Source organism: Schistocerca nitens, chromosome 7 (genome assembly GCF_023898315.1).
Source record: "Schistocerca nitens isolate TAMUIC-IGC-003100 chromosome 7, iqSchNite1.1, whole genome shotgun sequence".
Lineage (NCBI taxonomy): Eukaryota > Metazoa > Arthropoda > Insecta > Orthoptera > Acrididae > Schistocerca > Schistocerca nitens.
This window is the reverse complement of record NC_064620.1, coordinates 457,404,385-457,431,581: the sequence shown is the minus strand read 5'-3', so window position 1 is coordinate 457,431,581 and position 27,197 is coordinate 457,404,385.

The window sequence follows — 27,197 nt, the reverse complement described above, 5'->3', positions numbered from 1 at the left end:
TGATTCTAGCGAATATCTGTATTTAATCAAGGCTAATGGCCTTAGAAAGGTTGGGAAACCCTGTTCTACAGGGTGAGCATAAAGTATTCCCCTGATTGCAAAAAATTATTTCTAAAGGACCACGCTGGACACAACTATGTGGTTCGTTGCAAACGGTACCTTAACTCGTGAAGCTTTATATGGATACAGTTCCATAGTATGTGTAGGAGACTCTCAGTCTCTCCATGTCTTTGCCAACACCTCTTCCATTACAGCCTGTGCAGCATTTCGTATTGGTGCCGTAAGAGCTTGCACATCAGTAACTGGTGAACTGAACACTTCATTCGTAACGTAACTCTCCAAAAAATGTCAAGAGGGTTTATGCTTGGTTAACGAGGTGGACCTTCCTTACCGATTCACTTGTCCGTAAGGGTTTCATCCTAGAATTAACAAACAGCTAACCGTTTGTGTGTGGGTGCACGAATTTTATAGAAACACTGTCCGTAGATGGCACTGAGGTGCAACGTAGAACCCCACCAAATGAAAGCAAAGTCCTACTACAATGGTAAACTCTATAAAAAAGAATGGTACAGTAATAGTGTTGTACATTAAGCAACAATTTTCACTTTCCGGCCATCTCCTAAGTGCTTCACAACGATATGTGCGTTCTCCAACTCCCAGGTCTGGACGTTATGCCGGTTTACTTTCCTGAAGACGTGAAAAGTGGCTTCATCGGAAAAATCAACTTCATGAAGGTGGCCACTGTCTACATCGATTCGTTCCATCTCGTTCCCAGCAAACTCTCCACATCTGTAAATAGCATCTGGTTGGAAAGGTTGCATTTGGCAAGCATAGAAAAGGAGTAGTTCGCGTAAAATCGTCACCACTGTGTTGGGTTATGCCTGTTTCTGAGCATTGCATTTCCACAATCTCCGCTGAAATGCTGTCACGCGTGGTATCAAAAGTTCCGTCACTCAGTTCAGGTCTACCATTTCTTGCCTTGTCACCAACACTGCCAGTGCCTTTAAACTTTTCATACCGCAACAAGCTCTTCGGAATGGTCGCTGAATTGTAGCAGACGACCGAATTTTGTCAAACCATAATATATGAATACAGTGTGGCTGCTAATGCATAACAGCGACTGTAACAGCAGCAGGCCTATGTTACGCTAAAATTCTGCCCGGACAGGCCATGAGAGCCCAACGGTACCGACCGGCTGCCGTGTCATCCTCATCCCACAGGCGTCACCGGATGCGGATATGGAGGGGCATGTGGTCAGCACACTGCTGTCCCTGCCGTAGGGCAGTTTCCGAGACCCGAGCAGCTACTTCTCAATAAAGTAGCTCTCAGTTTGCCTCACAGGGGCTGGGTGCACCCCGCTCGCCAACACGCTCGGCAGACCGGATGCTCACCCATCCAAGTACTAGCACAGCCCGACAACGCTTAACTTCGGTGATCGGTCGGGAACCCGTGCTATCATTGTGGCAAGGCCGTTGGCCCTCTGTTACGCTGCTGCTAGTAATTATTTTCTTTGGTACCTGCATCTGTTCAGTAGCCATCCATGCTTTGGAATGACATCAGCCTTAAAAAATCGTCTATTCAATGTAAATTTCTCTCGCTTCATCGTTGCTGACATTTCACTGTTAATACGGACGCAATGGCATGCCCCACCTGGCCTAGCAGTAATATGAACTTCATCTATCCTCGATGCCCTGTGAAGAACACATTATCATTCAATAACGTCGTGGCAGATCATTGTATGGCATCAAACAGCTGCATCTACACTGCAGCTTAGAAAACATATTTCTTTTTCGTAAACGAACATGTTTATTTTAATGGTAACAAATTTCATTGACCGTGCCAGTTATATAGTACATATACGTTTATAACTGCTTACAACATTTCAATCACAATTTGTATCACATGAGAAGAATAGCTCTACATAGATAACTCAGCTCTCAGGAAGTACTGCTCAAGGCCGCTTATCCACTTCTTATAAAGAAAACTTATTGACATATTTTGAACATGACCCTTCATTGAAGGCAAATTAGATTTTAAGCATTGTGAAGGCATTAACTATATGGAAACCTTGTCATCATATGGACAAATCATTACACTTTATTAACAGTTCTATACGTTATACTATATACAATGTGTGTTTCTGATATTCTGATGCTTCGTTGTTCCTGAAAAGTGGCAATGAAGTTTTTGTAAGAATTGGATTCGTGTTATTTTGCAACATGAACCAGTTTTAAGAACGTGCTCAGTAAATACTGTAACGTTCTCAGGCCTGCTGAGCGACCCTTGGTCGCAATGTAAACTGAGTTTAGTTGGCCCGTGTGATTCAATTACGCAACACAATTCTTCCTCTACTAAGTGCGAATGGGCATTCTCTCCGCTAATTCTACTTCGCCATAAAATGAAGTTAGAAGGAATGAAAAACTGCCCTAAAAAGGCATACTGAACCTAAATGAGAATAATGGGTACTGCAACCTACTTATCTTGATGTAAAGAAGTTAATTTTTGTCACATTTTCGATGTTCAACACACAGTTTACGAGTGTTGTTACATATTTTTGGATTGCATTTCTTTAGAGAAAGGTAATCAAACACAGACCAACCGTCTAATGTAAAAATTATACTAAAATAATACTTTGATTTGAACATAATAACAACAATAATAAAAATAACAACAATTGCTGCATACAGGATGTTTCACAATTCATGTTACACACTTACTGAGGTCGTAGAAGGGTCTTAGTAGAATCAAGTTTTACGTAGGAACACATGTCCGGAAACGTTATCCAACGACGCTATAGATCGTCCAGGTTACAGCCGCCGGTGAGTGTAAATGAATGTGTTTATGGGAGGTTCTGGGACAGTATTAAAAAGTTTTTGGGGAAAGTTATCAATTTGCAGTAAGGGCCCAAGTACCGGAAACGAACGAATGGAAACCTATTAGCGAAAACCGTTGTGGTACGTCTGACAGTGTAGTACGTGTACTGTTACTGTTGTTGCTAAGAATTTAGGCTATGCAACATTCAGAGTTGGTAGTATGGACCAATCAAGGACGAAATGTCGAGTAAACATAGGCTCTAAGATGCATACCTGAGGAGCTGTGAGCAATTGTTCATCTGCGTTACTGTGGAACACCTCCTCTATCGAGCAAGCCCTCATAGCTCTTAAGATATGCATTGCGGGGCCCACGTTTACAGGACATTTTTTCTTTGTTTGGTCCATACTGCGAGCTCTGAAAGTTGCGCACGCTGCATATACACACCTGGAAATTGAAACAAGAACACCGTGAATTCATTGTCCCAGGAAGGGGAAACTTTATTGACACATTCCTGGGGTCAGATACATCACATGATCACACTGACAGAACCACAGGCACATAGACACAGGCAACAGAGCATGCACAATGTCGGCACTAGTACAGTGTATATCCACCTTTCGCAGCAATGCAGGCTGCTATTCTCCCATGGAGACGATCGTAGAGATGCTGGATGTAGTCCTGTGGAACGGCTTGCCATGCCTTTTCCACCTGGCGCCTCAGTTGGACCAGCGTTCGTGCTGGACGTGCAGACCGCGTGAGACGACACTTCATCCAGTTCCAAACATGCTCAATGGGGGACAGATCCGAAGATCTTGCTGGCCAGGGTAGTTGACTTACACCTTCTAGAGCACGTTGGGTGGCACGGGATACATGCAGACGTGCATTGTCCTGTTGGAACAGCAAGTTCCCTTGCCGGTCTAGGAATGGTAGAACGATGGGTTCGATGACGGTTTGGATGTACCGTGCACTATTCAGTGTCCCCTCGACGATCACCAGTGGTGTACGGCCAGTGTAGGAGATCGCTCCCCACACCATGATGCCGGGTGTTGGCCCTGTGTGCCTCGGTCGTATGCAGTCCTGTTTGTGGCGCTCACCTGCACGGCGCCAAACACGCATACGACCATCATTGGCACCAAGGCAGAAGCGACTCTCATCGCTGAAGACGACACATCTCCATTCGTCCCTCCATTCACGCCTGTCGTGACACCACTGGAGGCGGGCTGCACGATGTTGGGGCGTGAGCGGAAGACGGCCTAACGGTGTGCGGGACCGTAGCCCAGCTTCATGGAGACGGTTGCGAATGGTCCTCGCCGATACCCCAGGAGCAACAGTGTCCCTAATTTGCTGGGAAGTGGCGGTGCGGTCCCCTACGGCACTGCGTAGGATCCTACGGTCTTGGCGTGCATCCGTGCGTCGCTGCGGTCCGGTCCCAGGTCGACGGGCACGTGCACCTTCCGCCGACCACTGGCGACAACATCGATGTACTGTGGAGACCTCACGCCCCACGTGTTGAGCAATTCGGCGGTACGTCCACCCGGCCTCCCGCATGCCCACTATACGCCCTCGCTCAAAGTCCGTCAGCTGCACATACGGTTCACGTCCACGCTGTCGCGGCATGCTACCAGTGTTAAAGACTGCGATGGAGCTCCGTATGCCACGGCAAACTGGCTGACACTGACGGCGGCGGTGCACAAATGCTGCGCAGCTAGCGCCATTCGACGGCCAACATCGCGGTTCCTGGTGTGTCCGCTGTGCCGTGCGTGTGATCATTGCTTGTACAGCCCTCTCGCAGTGTCCGGAGCAAGTATGGTGGGTCTGACACACCGGTGTCAATGTGTTCTTTTTTCCATTTCCAGGAGTGTATATCTATGAAATGCCACTTTTCGTAATAATAGCGGATGATACAGGAAATGAAGTAAATACGGATCTTTTCGAAGTCAAAAGTCGGTAATGTCCTACTAATTCGTGTTAAAATACGCTCAATCGTCTCACAGATACTTAATGCTTTATTAAGATAGTCTGCCGTCGTGATGTTTCTGTAGTAAGCTGAATTTATTTTGTATTAGTACAGTGAATATTTTAATTGGATTTTCCGATAGTTTACTAAACGCAACAGTAATCATCAATGAGAAATTAATCAGCAAAAGAATTTTCTTTCACGATATCTAAAACGATCTGACAATGCTAAAGTTGTTTACAAATTCTACGCCAGTAGAAACCTACTGGTTTCAACGATATAATTATACCAGAGTAGTTTTAAGAGTATTTTCGTCTAGAAATGAATTGCGTCGACGGTTGATCGATCAAGAGCGGGAAAGGTAAAACTTAACGAATATATGACGAGAGGGACAAGTGCTTGAGAGAGGACTTCTCTATCAATACAAGTGCCTGAGAGACGACTTTAATTTCAATCTCCTGGATAGTTTTGTTTCTCAAATCAAGAAGTGCGTTATCATGCAGTAGAACATGTGATGTAGTTGTGTTGCTCGATTTTCTTACGCTGAGACCGAAAGGTGTCTCAGTTGTTGGCAACAAATTCCAGCTGTGTTTTGGTAGAATTCGTAGCCCAAAACTCACTTTTGGAGCTATCAGATGTAAAATATTATGTTCACACTACTCTTTGCTCGAGTTTATGTCTTTTGGAGGGGCTCAGCCTTTCATTTCTTCTTAGGAAGTTAAAGATAAAGGCATCATAACAAGTCACCAGTTACAGTACTGCATACGAATGCTCAATGAGCGACCTGATGACGTTCAATAATAGTCACTCCGTTGATTTTTGTTGTTTCGAATTAGAGCATGTAGTACTCGTACACCAGACTTCTGAACTTTCCCTGTTGAATGCAAATGTCGCATGATGGTAAAATGGTAATCTATCACATATATCAGTAGTCGAGACTTGCTTAATGTGGAAAATCATTGATGCCAGAACGATCTTTGTTGAAACAAGAATATCTTTTTCTGGCGTATTTTTCCCAAAAGCACTCGCTCCACACACAATTCAAATCTTTCTAGCTGCCTCCTCTGCATTCACCCCTCTGTTATACCAAAAGTAAACGTTGTGTTGCAGATGTTACACCTATTTCCACTTGCGACTCAATTTTACAATGCTTAACTGTAGTTCATGATTCTCAAGTATGCAAAATCCAATGCTTAACTGCAAGATGATAACTAGAACTTCAAATTCGAAAATGACAGTTGATACATACACTGACAGCGTCGCGCCGCGTTCACCTGAGCGGTGCCGGATTTCAGGCGGCGGGTGGCGCCTGGCCGGTGGCCGGTAGCCGCTGCAGCGCGAGGAAACGCTCGAGCGTAAGCTGTTATGATCGCGACGCAGCCACGAGCTGTCCTGCGGAATTGTTTCTGGAATACTTGTTATTGCTGGTGGGTAGAATGTTAAGCGAATTATCTTTGATGTTCAGTCAGACTCATAACTTTAGACCGACTGTGGAGAAAAAAAAAAAAAAAAAAAAAAAAAGTTGGACGCGAACAGGCGACTATAAGCTTAGAACGCATGACGCTTGCCACTAGACCACGGGCTCACATAGTCCGACAACATCTCGGAAGTAGACAATACTTCCTCCTAACACTTCCGCATCTTACAGTGTTGCCAGATTGTGCATATGGCCGGACTTAGAGTTGTCAGGGGCGGTCAGTTTTATTGGCCACCTTAAGTGAATGACTCGGACTTAGTCTCTGTGGCGGCCGGCCGGCGGTCAGTTTTATTGTCTAAGACTGTACATGACCGATTTACTTCAGATCTTATACATGATACTCTAATAAAACACACACACACACACAAATGACACAGTTACAGGCGTCCCTAACACACCGATCATGATGAACGAAATTAAAATATGTGTTTGCTACATAAAAAGGGTAAACGCAGTTAACAAAAACCTCGACAAGTTCTTGATCGATTCACTTAAGCTTTTTACACGCTATTGTAATAAACGTTCGGATGAACATGGGCCACAATTTTTTTAAACACATGTGGTATACAAATATACTGGGTGTAAACGTTATAAGCTGAAAAAAATTTACAGCCGGTACATCTGGCTGCGCTTGACAAAAGTGTCTAAAGATATATCGTTGTATCACATCCTTTATTTTTGAATTCCTGAAATACAGATATCTGTAGGTTTGACAGTGGAAGAATTTCTGTTTATACTGTCAACTGACGACACGCGTACTTGCTTGTGTATTACCGACATCGACACGGCGGTCAAAGAAAGGCGACGGACGACAGAAAGCAATGTACACATTACACGTGTACAACGACATGCTGCGGTGGCTTAGTACTACCGAAGAAAGTAATTTACACAGTCACTGGGTTGGAAATAACTTTCACAATATTACCATAACAAAGATCGTGGTAGTAAAGAAAAGCTAACATTAAATGAAAAGGGTTTCCCCTATTACAAAACAACCAATTAACACATAATATGTTGTGCAATAATTACAATCAACTGTGTCCTCCTTTTACAACAATATCATAACGACTATTAAATTCAGATTATTTTTCTTTCCTACAACAGTACCTTACCGAAAATGAAGCCACATTACTTTGGTTCCTGTTGCACCAATACTACAATAAGTATTGAGAATGACCATCATTCGGTTCGACGCATGCTTCGTTACGGCGAACCAAGTTTCGTCGCACTCGTTGATACACATGCACATTTGCCTTTATGGTACTGGCACCATCGAAATTCCCCTGCGTAAGTTGGTCCACATTATTTACTTGCTGAGCATAAATAAGTTCCTTCATATGGCCCAAAAGCAAAAATTCAATGAATTTAAAACAGGACTGCGTGATGGCCATCGACGTGGACCAAAACGTCCTATCCATCGTCCTGGATATTGTATATTGAAAAACCTTAGTACTCTGTGACCAATATGGGATGGAGTACTATTGTGGAGGAACTACATGTTATGATTTGCAGCTAACGCAGTATTTTCTAATAAAGTTGGTAGCAATGTCTGCTATAAAAAGGTCCGGTAACTTTTACCAGTCAATCGTGCAGGTAAAGCGTAAGGCCAACAATTTAATAATCGATTATACCTGCCCATACACATACCGAAAAGCGGTGCTGAAAATTTGTTGCTACTACTTGAGAGGATTGTGTACACTCCAAGTGTGCATGATATAAAAATTAGTTATTCCGTCACGAGTGAAACATGCTTCATCTGTGACGAGCATTTTGTTAACAAAATCATGATGCGCACTTTGCAACAAAAATCACACCGAGAATTCTAGATACGTAGGGAAATCTTGCTGTTTGTACTCTTGCACGCGTTCAATACGGTAACGTTGCAGACGCTCCTCTTTCAAAGTGCGATGAACGACGGGGTGCGACACACCCACCTGGCGGGCGATGCTTATAGTACTCTGAGTAGGATATTCGTGGAAGCGGTCCATAATTTGTTCCCCAGCTTCCAATGTACATTCTGCTCTTTGTCGGCCTCTGTATTCTGTGTGGTGAACTAAAGAAGCATTATCTCTCAATCCATGCAAATTATATACGTACTCGTCAGCTTTATTCTGTCATAATTTATCTAATAATAAAACGAAAGCATATTTTAACAGATAATATGCTTCGCATACTGAATTAAATGTGAATAGGTACAGGTAACTACTGTACTTTGTTATGAATGAATTGAAAAATGATCGAGTAAAAGTAGAGAACTATTGTGAAACAAACTGTGGGATCCAGCCCAGCCGTGTAATTTAGGGTGCCTAAGAAGCTGCTTTCTCGGATAGCGAAACAAAAATTTAAGCAAATCTTATTAATGGAGTTTATTACAGTAATTAAATTGACAATACATAACCCTTAAATGCACGATATTTTTTATTTCAAGCTGTAAATATTACCATGTTAAGTTTACAGTGCCTACACTACTAAAGAAACATTGAAAAACATTTTTAATTAATTTAACAAAGCAGTATTGTTGACAATCGCTTTGTAGCTGATCAGCTGCATATTGATTTAGCACCTAACGAGCCACAATAAATGTGCTTATTTTGTTGCCTCATTTGTTCCCAAGTCTCTCGTAATTTAACTGTTGATTATGATTAAATACTTTGCATGGCAACGAGAACTGTTAAAATAAACAGATAGGACAATAATGTTGTGAATATTGAGCATTTACTGTATATTTTTATGCACTTTTATATATGAACAATACGGTATCTAGTCCAACAGGTTTGTACGCAAGCTTTTGATAATCACTTTACGTGAAAAGTTTGGAAACAGTTCTTTTGTTTGTGCAAACTCGCTGCACTGCACATTTATTATTTTGAACCTAGGAAAATCTCATGCATCTTGACATTTAGTACCTTTGTTTCACTTGTAAGTACGAAGGCAGGTGACCCACTTGGTCCAGACTTACATCTTGGGAGGTACATTTGTTGTGGGCCCTTTTGTCTTCTTACAAGGGGAGGCCGCCAATTGTGAAATTCAGATTCGATTCATACTGTGCATAATAAAAGCTCATGGCCAGAGGTGTAATGTGGCAAAGCACCAAGATGCACTTCTCAGCCGTTGTCGAGAAAATCGACAGTTAAAAGAAACCGTTGCGGTGAAATACTCTCTATGATCGATTATGTTCTACAGCGTCGTAGCGCAGCGGTAAGCGCTCGGGATCGTAATCAGAAGGTCGCCGGATCGAATCTCGCGCCAATCAACTTTTTTTATTATTTGTTTTTTTGTAATTCAAATTATATATATATATATATATATATATATATATATATATATATATATATATATATATATATATTCCTGGAAATGGAAAAAAGAACACATTGACACCGGTGTGTCAGACCCACCATACTTGCTCCGGACACTGCGAGAGGGCTGTACAAGCAATGATCGCACGCACGGCACAGCGGACACACCAGGAACCGCGGTGTTGGCCGTCGAATGGCGCTAGCTGCGCAGCATTTGTGCACCGCCGCCGTCAGTGTCAGCCAGTTTGCCGTGGCATACGGAGCTCCATCGCAGTCTTTAACACTGGTAGCATGCCGCGACAGCGTGGACGTGAACCGTATGTGCAGTTGACGGACTTTGAGCGAGGGCGTATAGTGGGCATGCGGGAGGCCGGGTGGACGTACCGCCGAATTGCTCAACACGTGGGGCGTGAGGTCTCCACAGTACATCGATGTTGTCGCCAGTGGTCTGCGGAAGGTGCACGTGCCCGTCGACCTGGGACCGGACCGCAGCGACGCACGGATGCACGCCAAGACCGTAGGATCCTACGCATTGCCGTAGGGGACCGCACCGCCACTTCCCAGCAAATTAGGGACACTGTTGCTCCTGGGGTATCGGCGAGGACCATTCGCAACCGTCTCCATGAAGCTGGGCTACGGTCCCGCACACCGTTAGGCCGTCTTCCGCTCACGCCCCAACATCGTGCAGCCCGCCTCCAGTGGTGTCGCGACAGGCGTGAATGGAGGGACGAATGGAGACGTGTCGTCTTCAGCGATGAGAGTCGCTTCTGCCTTGGTGCCAATGATGGTCGTATGCGTGTTTGGCGCCGTGCAGGTGAGCGCCACAATCAGGACTGCATACGACCGAGGCACACAGGGCCAACACCTGGCATCATGGTGTGGGGAGCGATCTCCTACACTGGCCGTACACCACTGGTGATCGTCGAGGGGACACTGAATAGTGCACGGTACATCCAAACCGTCATCGAACCCATCGTTCTACCATTCCTAGACCGGCAAGGGAACTTGCTGTTCCAACAGGACAATGCACGTCCGCATGTATCCCGTGCCACCCAACGTGCTCTAGAAGGTGTAAGTCAACTACCCTGGCCAGCAAGATCTCCGGATCTGTCCCCCATTGAGCATGTTTGGGACTGGATGAAGCGTCGTCTCACGCGGTCTGCACGTCCAGCACGAACGCTGGTCCAACTGAGGCGCCAGGTGGAAATGGCATGGCAAGCCGTTCCACAGGACTACATCCAGCATCTCTACGATCGTCTCCATGGGAGAATAGCAGCCTGCATTGCTGCGAAAGGTGGATATACACTGTACTAGTGCCGACATTGTGCATGCTCTGTTGCCTGTGTCTATGTGCCTGTGGTTCTGTCAGTGTGATCATGTGATGTATCTGACCCCAGGAATGTGTCAATAAAGTTTCCCCTTCCTGGGACAATGAATTCACGGTGTTCTTATTTCAATTTCCAGGAGTATATATATATATATATATATATATATATATATATATATATATATATATATATATATATATATATATATATAAATTACAAAAAAAACAAATAATAAAAAAAAGTTGCATGGCGCGAGATTCGATCCCAATCCATCGCCCACCACCAATTGTCTTCTCTGATTTTTGCCGATATGATACGATACGCGTAGTATGCATCAAACCTGACGAACGATAGAACAATTTTTCAGAATGTCAATCAGGTGTGTTTCCCAACAGATAATTTAAAAAACAATTGTTCTCGTAAAAACGCATCGTTTATTAGATGTGCTCGATGTCGTGCTGTTTTCTGCTTTCCATGTTTCTATGATAACTATCACTCTGGTTCGTGCGATACTCCAGCTACTTCTGGTCACTAATTGTTAATTATGTGCGAGTGTATACCGAACTTATCAATAAATTGTATCCACTTGAATATTATTTGTGATATTGTGTTTTATTTAAAGTTTTATTTTTCCACCACAAACGATTTTCAACGACTTATTATATGCATAATTGTTGCAACTGATTGCCGGGATTACAAAAATAATAATAATAATAAAAAAAAGCTGCATGGCGCGAGATTCGATCCCGCGACCTTCTGATTACGATCCCGAGCGCTTACCGCTGCGCCACGACGCTGTAGAAAATTATTAATCGTAGAGAGTATTTCACCTCAGCGGTTTCTTTTAACTGTCGATTTTCTCGACAACGTCTGAGAAGTGCATCTTGGTGCTTTGCCACATTACACCTCTGGCCATGAGCTTTTATTATGCACAGTATGAATCGAATCTGAATTTCACAATTGGCGGCCTCCCCTTGTTAGCTTGCATTTGGTTTTCGAGTTCATTACTTGACCTCCAACATTTTGTTGAAGTTCTACTAGAGCGACACAGACTGTGAGCAATTTCCGTTCGAAATTCGGAGAGTTTCATAGTTATCATAATCCTTTTGGCTCTGGAACTCTCCTATACAACAGCCAGGAATTGACTACTCCATGTCCAGAAGATAGAAAAACAATCTTCTACACCATTTTCGACTTTTCATCAGAATTTTATGTCGACCCATTACGCTGTCAAGGTCAATGTCTCCCATATGTTTATTGTAGAGCTTAATTATTCGTGGACAATTTATTGTTTTTCTTGATGTCATTTTTTTGTCATACCTCCCTGCTTCAGGAATAAGGTGCTGTCCAGCAAGTGTAGACGGCAACATCACACTCTTGTTATCTTTCCACACTACATTTGATACGTCGACACCATCCACTATTGTGACGCGTTCTACTGATGTACCGGTACCTCGTACCACTTTCTTCAGCTCAGCTTCTGAAGGGAGCTTGCAGTCTGGCACTCTGTATCTTCTCACTGTTGAAGTGAGTAAATTCCTTTTTATGCAACCATACATTCAGTGGCAGACTTGTAATAATTGTCACAGTACAATATGTGATTTATGTTTCTTGGTAGTACCCTACTGAGCCGAGCAACAACATTTGCACTTGCTCCCAAGTGTTCCTCCCCCGTCACTCTTTTTTCATGTGAGTTCCATCTCCAGTGAAAATCTCAAAATCATAGCCATAACCAGATACTTCACTAATAACAAATAAATTATATCCATATTTATGAGGTTTGTTTGGCATATATTGTTTCAGTTAACTTCTAGCCTTTGTTGAACATATCTGTTCATCAGCAGGAACATACTCCTCAACAGGGGTGGTTTGAAATCGAGATCTCATCAATTCTTTAATGGGTCTTATCTTGGAGAGTCTACCACACCTTCTCACCCCAGGATATTATTGCAGAAACTTACGTATTTGCTCATATTGATTCACTGTCATTGTTGACTTGATCAGATGATTACCAGTAACTTCTAACCAATAATCACTCGTATTAGGTACATCAACTATTGACATAATGAGACAGATTGCTATAATTTTTTTATGTCATCACAGGACAAATCTATTGGCCCATCAGGATTACACTGGCAAACTGCAGCTATGATACTCTTCGACGATTATATCATAAAATTTAGATCTAGATAAGTGTTTAAAGAATTGGTATGGAGTATCTAAGTTTATTATTTCTTCTGGTAACGAAATATTGCCACAAAATTTTGACTGCATTTCAGGAATAATTAACTATTTATCTTTCTAAACCACACCCCTGTTATTTTCGGTCACGCTTTTGCTGCTGCATGGAATTTTCAGAGAATTATCAGCCAATTGTGACGTTGAGTCCTTCATTATAAAATCACATTGTCTTGTTCCAGAAAGATTTTCAGTTGTAATTACTTGAATTTCATGGTCCTTATTGTCACTATCACTATCAACGTGTTCTGGAGCAATGTATGTTGCATCCTTAATGGAATCTTCGGAGAAACACTCAAGATCGTCTTACTGTTTAGTGCAATCTCTAACCACTCCATAAGCAGTTCTTCGTCGCTCTTTCGAGACATTTTTCATCAGCACTTTAAATGCAGTAAGTGCAAAACGCATCTGATACGCTACAAACACAAACACAGACCCCATTTCAAATGTATTACAAAGACACTCGAATTAACTGTTTACACTTATGTACTTATGCTTTCAAAATAAAAAAAGTAATTTTCAAATCCACTAATCAATGCACCAACCTCAAAAAAACTTGTCAACTTTCTGTAAAAACACACGCGTGTCAGTACGTCCACAAAGCTCATTGTCGAACTGCTTTAGTTCGTCCTACGATTGTTACGAAGAACTACTACAACTGCAGTAGAGTGTATACACTTAGCTACATAACGCATTTGTTAGAAAATGTTGTTCAGTATGGGATAAATCGAAGAAATGAAGTCTGTAGCTCATCAGCTACACTACACATTAAAGCGTCCTTCTTACAATGACTGGTCACAAGCAAACGGTGACATGCAAATAATCAACGTCCTTCGATGAATACAATTTCCACGAAAGCAATTAATATAGATCCTAAGTCACGGCTAAATCGTTTGGATCACGGCTCGTCTTCGTATAGGTGCCGCTCCTGTCTTGGTGTCGTCCTCGTCAGCGTTCTACTGGCTGACGTCGTCTCACAGCCTTCTCTGCTGAATCGTTCAGGCCGACGTGCCAGCGCTTGATGTTACGCCGAAAGCGACAGTTCCTCGTCGTGTAGGGAGCGCGGCAATGGCGGCGGAGGCCGGAAGGTGGTTGCTGCGCTAGATCGGAAGCTGTGGCTGCAGGGGACGTCAAGCTTCCGGCCTTCGCTCAGGACGAAACGGCTCCCAGAAAACGACGGAGGGGTACGCGTCCACCTCCAGAGGCCAATAACCAGATCGGGAAGGCGTCGGCGGCTGCGGTGTGGGCGTGTCCAGCTCCATCGGTAGGACGCGAGGAGGCGGAGGTGAAGGCTCCGTCTCCATGTTGTCGTCCAGCGGTGTCGTAATGACACCTTCTGGCTGCTGCTGTGGCAGCGCTGTCTTCGGGATCCGTGAATATGAGGGAAGAGAAACAGAAATATCATCGTGTACATGACAGTGGCGAAGTGGATTGTGATTTCGACGCTGCATGCCGTCTGGACCTGAAATAAGTTACACGCAAGCGCCAAGTCTACGGACGATCTCGCCTCGCGCCCACCGTCTGCTGCTGCTAATAACCCTGTAAAACACAATATCATGCAGCGCGAAGTGATACTTGCGGCCTTCCTTCGGGGCCGGATGCTGAGGAGGATGGAGCAGGTGGAGCAGTGTCCGATGGCGGCGGCCGTGAAGCAGCTCAGCCGGCGATGATCCATCTCATGGGTGCAAGCGACAGGAGACGAGAAACTGTTGCAATGCTTGATCCCTGGTCTGTGTGGAGCGAAGTTTGGCTATCTGTTTCTCGAAGTTTCTGACAAAACCTTCCGCTTCGTCATCTGCTTGTGGATGGACGGCGCATTAGTTTGATGCCGTATCCCAGCCTCGTCACCAATGTGGGATCCTGCCCACTAGTGGCATATAGGCTGCCTAGAAAGCTGCTTTCTCGGATAGCTTAACAGCAATTCAAGCAAATCTTACTAATTAAACTGACAATATTTAACTTTGCTTTCTTACAATGATGGGTCACAAGCAAATGGCGACATGCAAATAATCAATGTCCCTCGATGTATACAATTTCCATGGAAGCAATTATTATAGATCACAAGTCACAGCTAAATCGTTTGGATCGCGGCTCGTGTTCTAGTGAGGCCCTTCTAGTGCGGTCGAGGTTAGCTGGAGCGGCGCTTACATTCTCTTCGTATAGGTGCCGCTCCTGACGTGGTGTCGTCCTAGTCAGCGTTCTATTGGCTGACGTTGTCTCACACAGTCTCCTCTGCTGTATCGTTCAGGCCGACGTGCCGTCGCTTGATGTTACGCCCGAATACAAACCTTTGGTGGCTAGCAAAAAAAAGTCGATCGTGCAGGAAGTCTTCGTTGTGGGGAGCTTTCTCGACAAATTCGTACAACTGCCGTCGCAACACGTTTTGCTTCGCCATAAATTAAATGAAAATCGCATAGTTCAGTGACAGTAAATCTCCCTTCCATCCTAATAAGGTCTGCACAGGTAACTCGATGTCTACCAACGGTCGGCGTATTACAGTGACTCAACCTAGCAGCCCGTAGTTGCCCATGTATTTGCGACTAGTGCTTGCCATGTCAAAACGACCAGCGGTAAATAACACGAATCGATAGCTTACATAAGTGTACCTATGTTGGGGGACGTGTGGAGCAAGCGCCCCGTTGTGTTTTGATCCTGTTTCATGAATTATCCCAGACTACCAAGCATAATGTTTCCATTAGTCACATCTAAATCTGTGTGCACTGTCTAGTATCTACTTTTCCATAGATATTGTCTTGAGATGAACCGTTTTCCACCTGCTTAATAGTGTTTTGGTGGTGGTGGTGGTGGTGGTTAGTGTCTAACGTCCCGTCGACAACGAGGTCATTAGAGACGGAGCGAAAGCTCGGGTTAGGGAAGGAGTGGGAAGGAAATCGGCCGTGCCCTTTCAAAGGAACTATCCCGGCATTTGCCTGAAATGATTTAGGGAAATCACGGAAAACCTAAATCAGGATGGCCGGAGACGGGATTGAACCGTCGTCCTCCCGAATGCGAGTCCAGTGTGCCACCTCGCTCGGTAATAGTGTTTTGGTCCACCTCTGAAACTTAATACAGCAGCGTTTCTGCGTGGCACGGACTCGAAATGTCCTTGAAAGGTTTCCTGAGGTATATGATATTGGATGTCTACACGCAGGTCACGCGATTCCCGTAAATTAAATGCCGGTGGTATGTGGCCGTGGAGCTCGCGTTCGATAGCGTGCCAGATGTGTTTCATCGGGCTCAGATGAAGAGAATTTGGTGGTCAAGGTATCAACGTGAGCTCAGTGTCCTGTTCCTCAAACCACTGCAATGTGAATCTAGGCTTGTTACGTCGGCAGTTATCATGCTGGAAAATGGCATCCACTTGGGACAAAACATAAAGAATAAAGTGATATGTGCCGGCAATAATGTTTACATATTCCACAGGTTTCGCAGTGCCCTCGGTTACGACCAGACCCCCATGAAAGCTAATGTGAATGTTCGTCATACCATTACAGTCCTCTACCAGCCTGTGTTCCTGGAGCAGTGTACGTTTCCAGCTGCCATTAGGCTGGATGACGGCCTATTCGAACACGACCATCGAGCTAGTGTAACAAGAAAGTACTTCATTCAACCAGGCGACTCGATTTCATTGCTTCATGGCTCAAACTCGAGTATCCTATTGCCAACTGCATTTGCAATAGACGATGTTGTTATGCCAAAGTGGGAACACGATGCGGTCGCTGCTGCAGAGCCCCATGTTCAATAATACCCTTCGAATGATGTGCTCTGAAATACATATGCGAGCATCAGCGCTGTACTCGGTCGGCAAACCCGCTACAGATTGTCCTCACCTATCATGCTTTATAGAGAGGGGAAGCCCACAAACTCCATTGTGCTGAGGCGTGAGCTTCCAACACATTGCCGCCTACTCTTGGCTTCATCGTCCCTCAGCTGCTCTACACAGATGCCGAGTCAACCAAATTCGTCGTTTCCGAAATTCTCGTTTCCAGGCGTCAGTCCATAATAACACAGGCCAACGATGGAAAAACCTTTTTGCTGAAAATACCCTATTCTTATGGTTTTTAGCGTGGGATACTTAAAACACTTTGTAACCCACCATTTCTTCATATTTTACACACAAATTTATTAAATAAAGCGATTTTTTAAAGAATTAAACAGCTTTTATATAGTTAAAATAATAAGAAGGAGGTGTAATGAATGTAGATGACGTTGGTAGCACTGCTTAAAAACATTTTCTTGCAAAAAGTTCGGTTCTGTTTTTGTGTTAACAGATGGTGTTTTGTTTGCTGTCAACCTAACCTCACTTTCCTGTTACCTGTACATGTGCTCAGTACAATGTCTAATCACGGTTGTAAAAACTCTGGCGACATTTTTTGTTATAATTGTGGTGAATTTGTGCTTAGCAAACAACAAAGAAACATTACAGACTTTGTGAAAAAGGTTTATCCATCATACTATGGATCTACACTTGCTGATCAAGATAAATCTTGGGTGCCTCAGAAGGTATGTTATTCGTGTGTTGAAAATCTGAGAAAATAGTCCAAAAAGGAGAAAAAATCTTTAGAGTTGCTGTTCGTGTGACATGGAGGGAGCCAAGAAATCATTCCGATGATTGCTACTTTTGCAGTGTTGATATTACTGGTCATAATTCGAAAAACAAGAAGGTAATAAGCCACCCTAACCTTCCGTCCGACATTCGACGAGTAGGGCATGGTGTAGATTTGCCAGTTCCTAAACACATACATGATTTAAATTCTATTCCAACAGAAGTATTTCTTGGTGTACAATGTGATTTAGATAAACCAGATGATGATGAATTCCATTGTAATACAGAAAGTCTAGTGCCTAAATTGTTTACTCATACCGAGATTAACGATTCGGTTAGGGATCTTGACTTAACGAAAGAAAACTTGATTTGCTTGGCTCTACATTAAAAGAAAAGAATTTGTTGGCAGTTCGAACCAGCATATACATGTATAGGAAGAGAGAGCAGCAATTTTCCATGTTTTTTCAACAAGAAGGTGATTTAGTGCACTGCACAGACATTCCCAGTCTGATGAATGAGTTTGGTACTGAATACAAAAAGGAAGACTGGAGGTTGTTTATTGATTCATCGAAACTAACTTAAAGGCTGTTTTGTTACACAATGGTAACATGTATGCATCTATACCTGTTGGACATTCTGTACATATGAAAGAAAGCTATGAAAACCTAGAAATAGTGCTAAATAAAATAGGTTATTCTTCTCATGGTTGGATGATGTATGGCGATCTAAAAGTAACATGCATGCTCCTCGGTCAGCAAGGTGGCTTTAACAAATTTCCATGTTTCCTGTGTGAATGGGACGGTAGGGCTTGGGATTAACACTGGTGAAGAAAGAACTGGCCTGTGAGGGAGCCTTTAAAACCTGGTAAGAAGATAATTCTACGCAAAAACCTTGTAGATCCAAAATACGTGCTCCTACCACCTCTACATATAAAGTTAGGCCTAATGAAACAATTTGTAAAGGCTTTGCCTAAAGATGGACCAAGTTTTAAGTATCTCTGCCAAAAGTTTCCACATCTTTCAGAAGTTAAACTAAAACAAGGCGTCTTTGTCCGACAGGACATTAGAAAAATGATGTTTGTTGTTAACTTTGAATCCAAAATGACCTTAAATAAGAAATAAGCATGGGTACCATTCAAGCAAGTTCTTAGAACATGAAAAAGACTCAGAATATGTTTCTATTATAGTTGCAATATTAAAGAAGTTTAAAACTTAATTATGTTTAATGAGCCTGAGAATTCACTTTTTGAACAGTCTCCTTGATAACTTCCCGAAAAATATGGGAGTTGTTAGTGAGGAGCAAGGAGAGCGATTTCACCAGGACCTTAAAGTGATGGAAAAACGCTACCAAGGCCGGTGGAACACCAACATGATGGGGGACTACTGTTGGTCACTTCACCGAGAAGTTCAGCAGGCGACTCATCGCAGAAAAAGCTACACAAGAAGGTTCAAAGAAAAAAGAGAAAGAAAATACAGACCAATTCCAGTTGACAAGTGAAACATCTACACTCCTGGAAATTGAAATAAGAACACCGTGAATTCATTGTCCCAGGAAGGGGAAACTTTATTGCCACATTCCTGGGGTCAGATACATCACATGATCACACTGACAGAACCACAGGCACATAGACACAGGCAACAGAGCATGCACAATGTCGGCACTAGTACAGTGTATATCCACCTTTCGCAGCAATGCAGGCTGCTATTCTCCCATGGAGACGATCGTAGAGATGCTGGATGTGGTCCTGTGGAACGGCTTGCCATGCCATTTCCACCTGGCGCCTCAGTTGGACCAGCGTTCGTGCTGGACGTGCAGACCGCGTGAGACGACGCTTCATCCAGTCCCAAACATGCTCAATGGGGGACAGATCCGGAGATCTTGCTGGCCAGGGTAGTTGACTTACACCTTCTAGAGCACGTTGGGTGGCACGGGATACATGCGGACGTGCATTGTCCTGTTGGAACAGCAAGTTCCCTTGCCGGTCTAGGAATGGTAGAACGATGGGTTCGATGACGGTTTGGATGTACCGTGCACTATTCAGTGTCCCCTCGACGATCACCAGTGGTGTACGGCCAGTGTAGGAGATCGCTCCCCACACCATGATGCCGGGTGTTGGCCCTGTGTGCCTCGGTCGTATGCAGTCCTGATTGTGGCGCTCACCTGTACGGCGCCAAACACGCATACGACCATCATTGGCACCAAGGCAGAAGCGACTCTCATCGCTGAAGACGACACGTCTCCATTCGTCCCTCCATTCACGCCTGTCGCGACACCACTGGAGGCGGGCTGCACGATGTTGGGGCGTGAGCGGAAGACGGCCTAACGGTGTGCGGGACCGTGGCCCAGCTTCATGGGGACGGTTGCGAATGGTCCTCGCCGATACCCCAGGAGCAACAGTGTCCCTAATTTGCTGGGAAGTGGCGGTGCGGTCCCCTACGGCACTGCGTAGGATCCTACGGTCTTGGCGTGCATCCGTGCGTCGCTGCGGTCCGGTCCCAGGTCGACGGGCACGTGCACCTTCCGCCGACCACTGGCGACAACATCGATGTACTGTGGAGACCTCACGCCCCACGTGTTGAGCAATTCAGCGGTACGTCCACCCGGCCTCCCGCATGCCCACTATACGCCCTCGCTCAAAGTCCGTCAACTGCACATACGGTTCACGTCCACGCTGTCGCGGCATGCTACCAGTGTTAAAGACTGCGATGGAGCTCCGTATGCCACGGCAAACTGGCTGACACTGACGGCGGCGGTGCACAAATGCTGCGCAGCTAGCGCCATTCGACGGCCAACACCGCGGTTCCTGGTGTGTCCGCTGTGCCGTGCGTGTGGTCATTGCTTGTACAGCCCTCTCGCAGTGTCCGGAGCAAGTATGGTAGGTCTGACACACCGGTGTCAATGTGTTCTTTTTTCCATTTCCAGGAGTGTATTAACACATATAATAGTTTTAAGTAGCTTACTGTAAATACTAACAAGCCTGATGTTGCAGACATCATAACAGCAGCGATCTGCTTGAACATTGTTGCGGACCACCTGTATCGTTTCATGCTTGAAGTCTGCCTCTACGTCGATGACATCTTCCAACAGGATAAATGTCCGTGTTGCGAGGTCAGAATCGTGCTACAGTTGTTTGAGAGGCATTGTAATGAACTGACAACGATGTGTTGGCCAGGAAATGTGCCTGGTCTGTACCCATTAGCACACATATCTGGACCCAACTGCGTGTCCATGGACCACTGTCACGTAATTTGCGAGAATTGCCTGACGTGTGCGTAGGCATCTGGTGCCACACATTTCTGGAACACTATCAAGGACTTGCAGAATCCATGCCAAGCACAATCTCCTTTGTACTGTGTTTTAAAAGTCTAACAACACGATATTAAACAGCTGGTCGTGATAATGTTTTCTCTCATCGATGAATCTATAGCTGTACAAAGACAAGTCGATGTTTACATATAGTTACCAAAAATCTCGGAAAGTACTTAGCCAATTTACTTCAAATTTTTTCACGATGCTCTAATACATTTTGGAACGGACATAGGTTACACATTTTTTAATATATGTAATGTACAAATAGATCTATAGTAATACATAAAGAGGAGAAGCTGACAGCAAACGTCTCGAAAAGTTCCTGACCAATTTTTTATATGATGCTCTAATACAGCAAGTTTCGTATCTGAGAAAATATCCGATCTACGTTACGTGAAAGAAATCAGAAAGGAAAGGATGGAGAACAAAATTAAAAAGAAATGGAAACAAAAAAAAAATGATTGTTCTTGTTCGTGCCTTGGCGAGAAGCCTTAATTTCCACATGTTTTCTAGGTGAAACCTCGGACAACTGAATGTCGAATAATTCCGTAAATGTTGTAGTGGTTCAAACAATCAACTGATTCTGGTCTTGAAGGTTGTTGATTCCAGATTTGGAGGCAACTTGTTAAGCTCAACAGTTTTGGAAAACACACTGGGTTTCCATTTACGTTCCTAATATGCAAAGTACATCTCGCAGCACACTGAGGCAACAGCTATGGCTCGAAAGTCTTGAGTCGACAGTTTGTTACGTGGATTTTGCGGGGAAATAGAAAGCATTCGGAAATTCCCAGCGTTAGTGGCGATCGGAGACACGCTTCAGATAGGAGACAAGCAAAAGAAATGCTTGCGTTCTACCAAGGTGAGCGATTGCCTGAGCATAGCTCCCTCAGAACTGTTGGCATGTTTCCTATCTTCACAGTATTCATCACTCACCTGAGGCGCTTTCCCTCATCGAACTTCAGCATGACAAATGTAGCAGACACTCAGGGGACTCATACCGGAATAACTCAAACACACACTTGGCAGATGCAATACTTAATTTTAAAGTGGTTTCACTAGGATAACTGAATATATAGAATCCGTAAAGAAAAAAGGCAGTTATATCTATAAGACTCATCTTTACCTAGGCGAATCAAGTAATATCTTTAGGACATGAATTTCTTCAAGTTACTGTTGAAATGGATAAATCTGTGTTCTCCAGTGTCTTTTCCACGCAGTAAGGACCGTCGGATAATAGACCTCTGGAGGACGTCTGTCGTTTTATTGGTTCTAACAACAGAAAGTGTCCTGCGTCAAACTAGGTACACGTGCGTTGTCGGTCATTACGTTCCCAGCGTTTCAGTTCCTTACTTTTTACCGTTTCGCCGGACTCTGTGGCCGAGCGGTTCTAGGTGCTTCAGTCTAGAACCGCGCGACCGCTACGATCGCAGGTTCAAATCCTGCCTCGGGCATGGATGTGTGTGATGTCTTTAGGTTAGCTAGGTTTAAGTAGTTCTAGGTTCTATGGGACTGATGACCTCAGGTGTCAGGTCCCGTAATGCTGAGAGCCATTTTTCTTACCGTTTATAACGCTAAAGCAGTATTTTTGACGTCTTCTGACCATTAAATCATTCGTCTTTGTAGCCAAATAGCGTGTAAACATCCATGCATGGCTGCAAAGGTTTAGCCAGTCTTGATCCATAGTTCTAATCTTTATCATAGCCTACACAACTCTCATCGTCACGCTTCTCATCTTTAACAGCTTGGATTGTTTAGCGACAACGAGCCTAAGGCTGTACGGTTTCTTGACTTTACATCTGCGTTAAAATCTTCAAACCCAGTTCCCATAAAAATGTCTCCATTCAGTCCAGGAAATCAAGATTTTTTCAGGAGTTTGTATATGATTCTTCTGCTGTTCGGAGAAAAGCTTTTCGAATGTAATGCAATAGTGGGACGTGTTCTTAAAGCAGCTGTTCCGGATAACAAATCCTCTGGACCAGTTCACAGATTACTTCGTTTGTTTGCCGGTACAGCCACATCATGATTTACACAGGTAGAGCCTCCGACAGAAACACTATCGATAGCTTGCTTCCTTGATGCAGCGTCACTTGCGGACATGCAATATGCTGCTGGCAAATGCACCCCATGAAGTTCTCATCCCCTACTAAATTTTGCAACGTCCACACCATGGTCTATTCATCTCTGCAATTACCAATCTCGCAGAATTACTACGCTAATGTAGGAATTCTAACTAATGAGTCTGCCCACCAGCTAAAATTCATTGTGTAGTAACAGCATCCCATTTGTTCCAGTGCTTATAATAGAATAATCAATCTTCGATAGTCTAGTTACCATTGTCCCTTCTTCCATTTATACTATCACCGTTATTTAATTAAAGACTTAAGCTGTTTCTCGTCCGTGATTACCATCTTCCGCTCATTGAGGATTATTGATTTTGTACGTGCCAATAACTCTATCTGCGCCCATTGCTTTAATTTTACAATTTTGTTTCTCTCCATTCCTTGATCCATTGTGATTTTCATGCACAAGTAATTGTTCCGGAATACCATAAACATAAAAAAGTGGCTGTTATAAACGTCTTTCATGCTACTTATCAACGTGTCAATTATGAAACAATCTTTTGAATGAAAGGCGTTACATGTGTGTTTTGTTTGCTAGTGAAGTGTTATCATTGGTTGATCAGCTAGAAGCATGTCTCTATGCAGTAATTTGAGGGCAGAGGCTTGCCAACGAATCAGGTTCCTTGTCAGAGAGCTCAACTTCAGTTGGGCAGCGTAACATATCGGACATTCTACTCTTCTCTTTCGCTTTGCTTGATCTGCACCGCCCGCTGCTTACATCGTTATGTCTGCCAATTTGGTACAGTTCAAAATTTTTATTCCTGCTGTGCATTACTTGAATTGAATTACTAAGCTACTTTTCAGGTGTTGCTACGGGAAATGCTTTTCAGTTGTGTAACCACACGCGTAAATTTAGTTCTTTGTTCAGATCGCGTCGTTATTTCAGTACGGGAGAAATGGTTCAAATGGCTCTGAGCACTATGGGACTTAACATCTATGGTCATCAGTCCCCTAGAACTTAGAACTGCTTAAACCTAACTAACCTAAGGACATCACACAACACCCAGCCATCAGGAGGCAGAGAAAATCCCTGACCCCGCCGGGAATCGAACCCGGGAACCCGGGCGTGGGAAGCGAGAACGCTACCGCACGACCACGAGATGCGAGCAGTACGCGAGAATCATTATCTGTTTATCACTGAGTCATTTGAGGTTATAGGTAGCCGGTCACGTCACTTTCCCACTTTTTAAATAGTATTATGGGAATGGCTTTGCTTTTCGTCAGAGTGTCATATCGTACACGTTTATGGGCTATTAGTGGGCATTTGTTTATGATGTTCCTGGGCATTCCTGCCTGCTTTCTAGATAATAATTTAAAATGTTACCTGTTCTTTAATTTTTAAATTCCATGTATGTGGTGTTCTTTCGCACATGTTGGTATAATTAAGGCAACAACGACCATTGATATCTTCATTGCATGTGGACGCCACGCTCGAACACTTACGGGAATTGGTGACATGGCGAGAGTAATGAGGATAACGGACAAGGGGCACAACATCAGTAGTCAGTTGATACGTTGAGAATTTCTTTCTGTCGGGAGGCGTGCTACAGTTGTCCGTGCTGTCTGGATGGCAGAATAGTCAGCGCATGTGCGTAGTAAACAAGTGACGAGGGTTCGAATCCCGGTCCAGTTCAAGTTTCCCCATTATTTTAAATCAATCCCCACTGGCAGCTATTCTAATTAATTCATCTGTGCCTTGGTTTTCGTCGGCGATGAACAGCACTCAGCGTGAGTCTATAAACCAGGCGCCTGCTATGAAGGCCCATACGGAGCCATATTCTCTGAATCGTTGTTGACGTGACACTATTGGTTTCCCCTGAGCCATCTCACGGGTCAGTTGTTCTATAGGAACACGTGTAATCACCTGTAGACATCTCGCAGTGGCTGTTTACCCCTGTCATCGTGGTGCATCACAATAGCCTCAGTGTCAGTTTTGGATAACGCCACTTTGCCATGCACAGTCAACCACTTTGCCATGCAGAGCCAACGTTTACAGACTTAGCCGTTTCGGGAACGCTTCCACCCTCGGCCCGCAAGCCAATGAGCATGCCCTATAGGAAGACTGACAAACTGCTCCGTTCCCGCACTGCGACGACGACTGCACTGTTTCCCAAACGCCCCCCCCCCTCCCCCCTCCAGCCTGTCCGCTAGTGCTGCTACCTGCCGTCCGTGGGGGATTATTGCATGTTTATGTTTAACGTTGTTGGTGGTTACATGAATGTGCTTAACCGTGTATTTTTAGGAGTTTCCTAGTATACTGGGCGAGAAAAATTACACAGAAAGCTGCCACTTCTGTTAACAGTAATGGCTCTAACTCAGTTGGGCATCATTTTGAAGTGAGGTTTGAGGACGTACAGGCATACGTCATTGCATGCAGCTCCAACTCGATGCCAAAATTAATCTATCGTCGAGCCTGATGACCAGTGGCTTTACAGTCTTTTGGCAACCTGCCGCTAAATATTTTCAGTGTCTGAGAGAGCTAGGGAAGCTGCTGGCCTAGGGAAAAGATGAATACCATAGATCGAGGTATAAAAGAACAGCCTGGAGTACTTCCAGTCTGTATCTTGCTGAAAGCGTCATGGACACCTTCAAGACAGGGGGCAGCCATTTACCTCAGTACATTAGAAATATAACGACTTTGGTCCAAATTACTGGCTATGCCAATCACAGGTGGTAGTGTTGTGTAACCAATGGTACTTTACGCCATTACGGCAGATTCTGTGCTGGTTTGACGATGACGATTACAATCAGGAACTTTAGTTTTCCTTGGTTCCTACACAAAAGGATTCGTCCATCGTGATGATGTGGACAACATGACACCACTCCTGTGCCCAGTGTCGCCTACGACAAAGTCTGCGTGCTTATTTCTGTTGCAGCATCAAGCAGAATCACGAGAATGGTCGCCATGCAGACACTCCGCTGGGATACAACAGACGTCGTCGCACTGTGCGTATCGATATATGTATTACTACTAACAAACCCGTTTCGTGAATTGTTGTTGTTCTGGCCTTCAGTCCGAAGACTTATTTGATGCAGCTCTCCATGCTACTCTATCCTCTTCATATCTGAATAACTGGCATAACCCACACCCTGAGTCTGCTTGCTGTAGTCATCTCATGTCTCATGTAGTCTCTCTACGACTTTACGGTCCACACTTCCCTCCAATACTAAATTGTTGGTACTTTGACGGATCAGAACGTATTCTATCAAACGATCCTTTCTTTTAATCTAGTTGTGCCACAAACATCATCTTTCCCCAGTACTACTCAGTACCTCTTCATTAGTCACGCGATCTATCAACTTAATCTTCTTTTGTGGTGACGCGAGCAGCAGGTGCCAACAGCTACCCAAACAACATACAATATGTCACGGCGCCAGTACCACGGCCCACGCGCTTGGAGACCAGAAGCCGTGGTACGTCAAACCGGCGAAGGGCACCGCAAGACCAACAGAGGGTATCACCAGCGATCCGGTCAGCACAGGCCGATCTAGAGGGACGTTCAATAAGCAATGAAACACTTTTTTTCTGTAAGGACGTCCGTTTTATTCAGGATTCCAAAACATTTTATTACTCCCCACTCTTTTGGCTACAAAACCCTATTTGTCAACATAATCTCAGTTCAATGCTACGTCCTTACGCCAACTTACTGGGAATGCCTCTATGCCCACATGATACCAGCCTGGTCGACGTCCGATCCAACGTGTTGCTGCATGAATAAGCTGCATCCACGTACTGCCTCTGCGGAGTGCGTGCCTCATTGGGCCAAACAGATGGAAGTTGGTAAGTGCGAGATCCTGGCTGTGTTGCGCATCTCTGTGTACACCAATTGGTACATGAGTGTGTCAGCACTAACATCAGAGGCGTCCAGTTGTGCAGCGAAGTGTTCGATTGTACTCCAGCGATTACCTCGAATGATAGTGTCCGCAAGTTACAACCCTTCAGGCGTGTAGCCGTGTGCGGCCAGCGCGCACGCTGGAGAGCTGACACGTTTGCGCGACATATTTGCGATGATAACAGATGCGCCGGCCGGGGTGGCCGAGCAGTTCGAGGCACTACAGTCAGGAACCACGCAGGTTCGAATCCTGCCTCGGGCATGGATGTGTGTGAT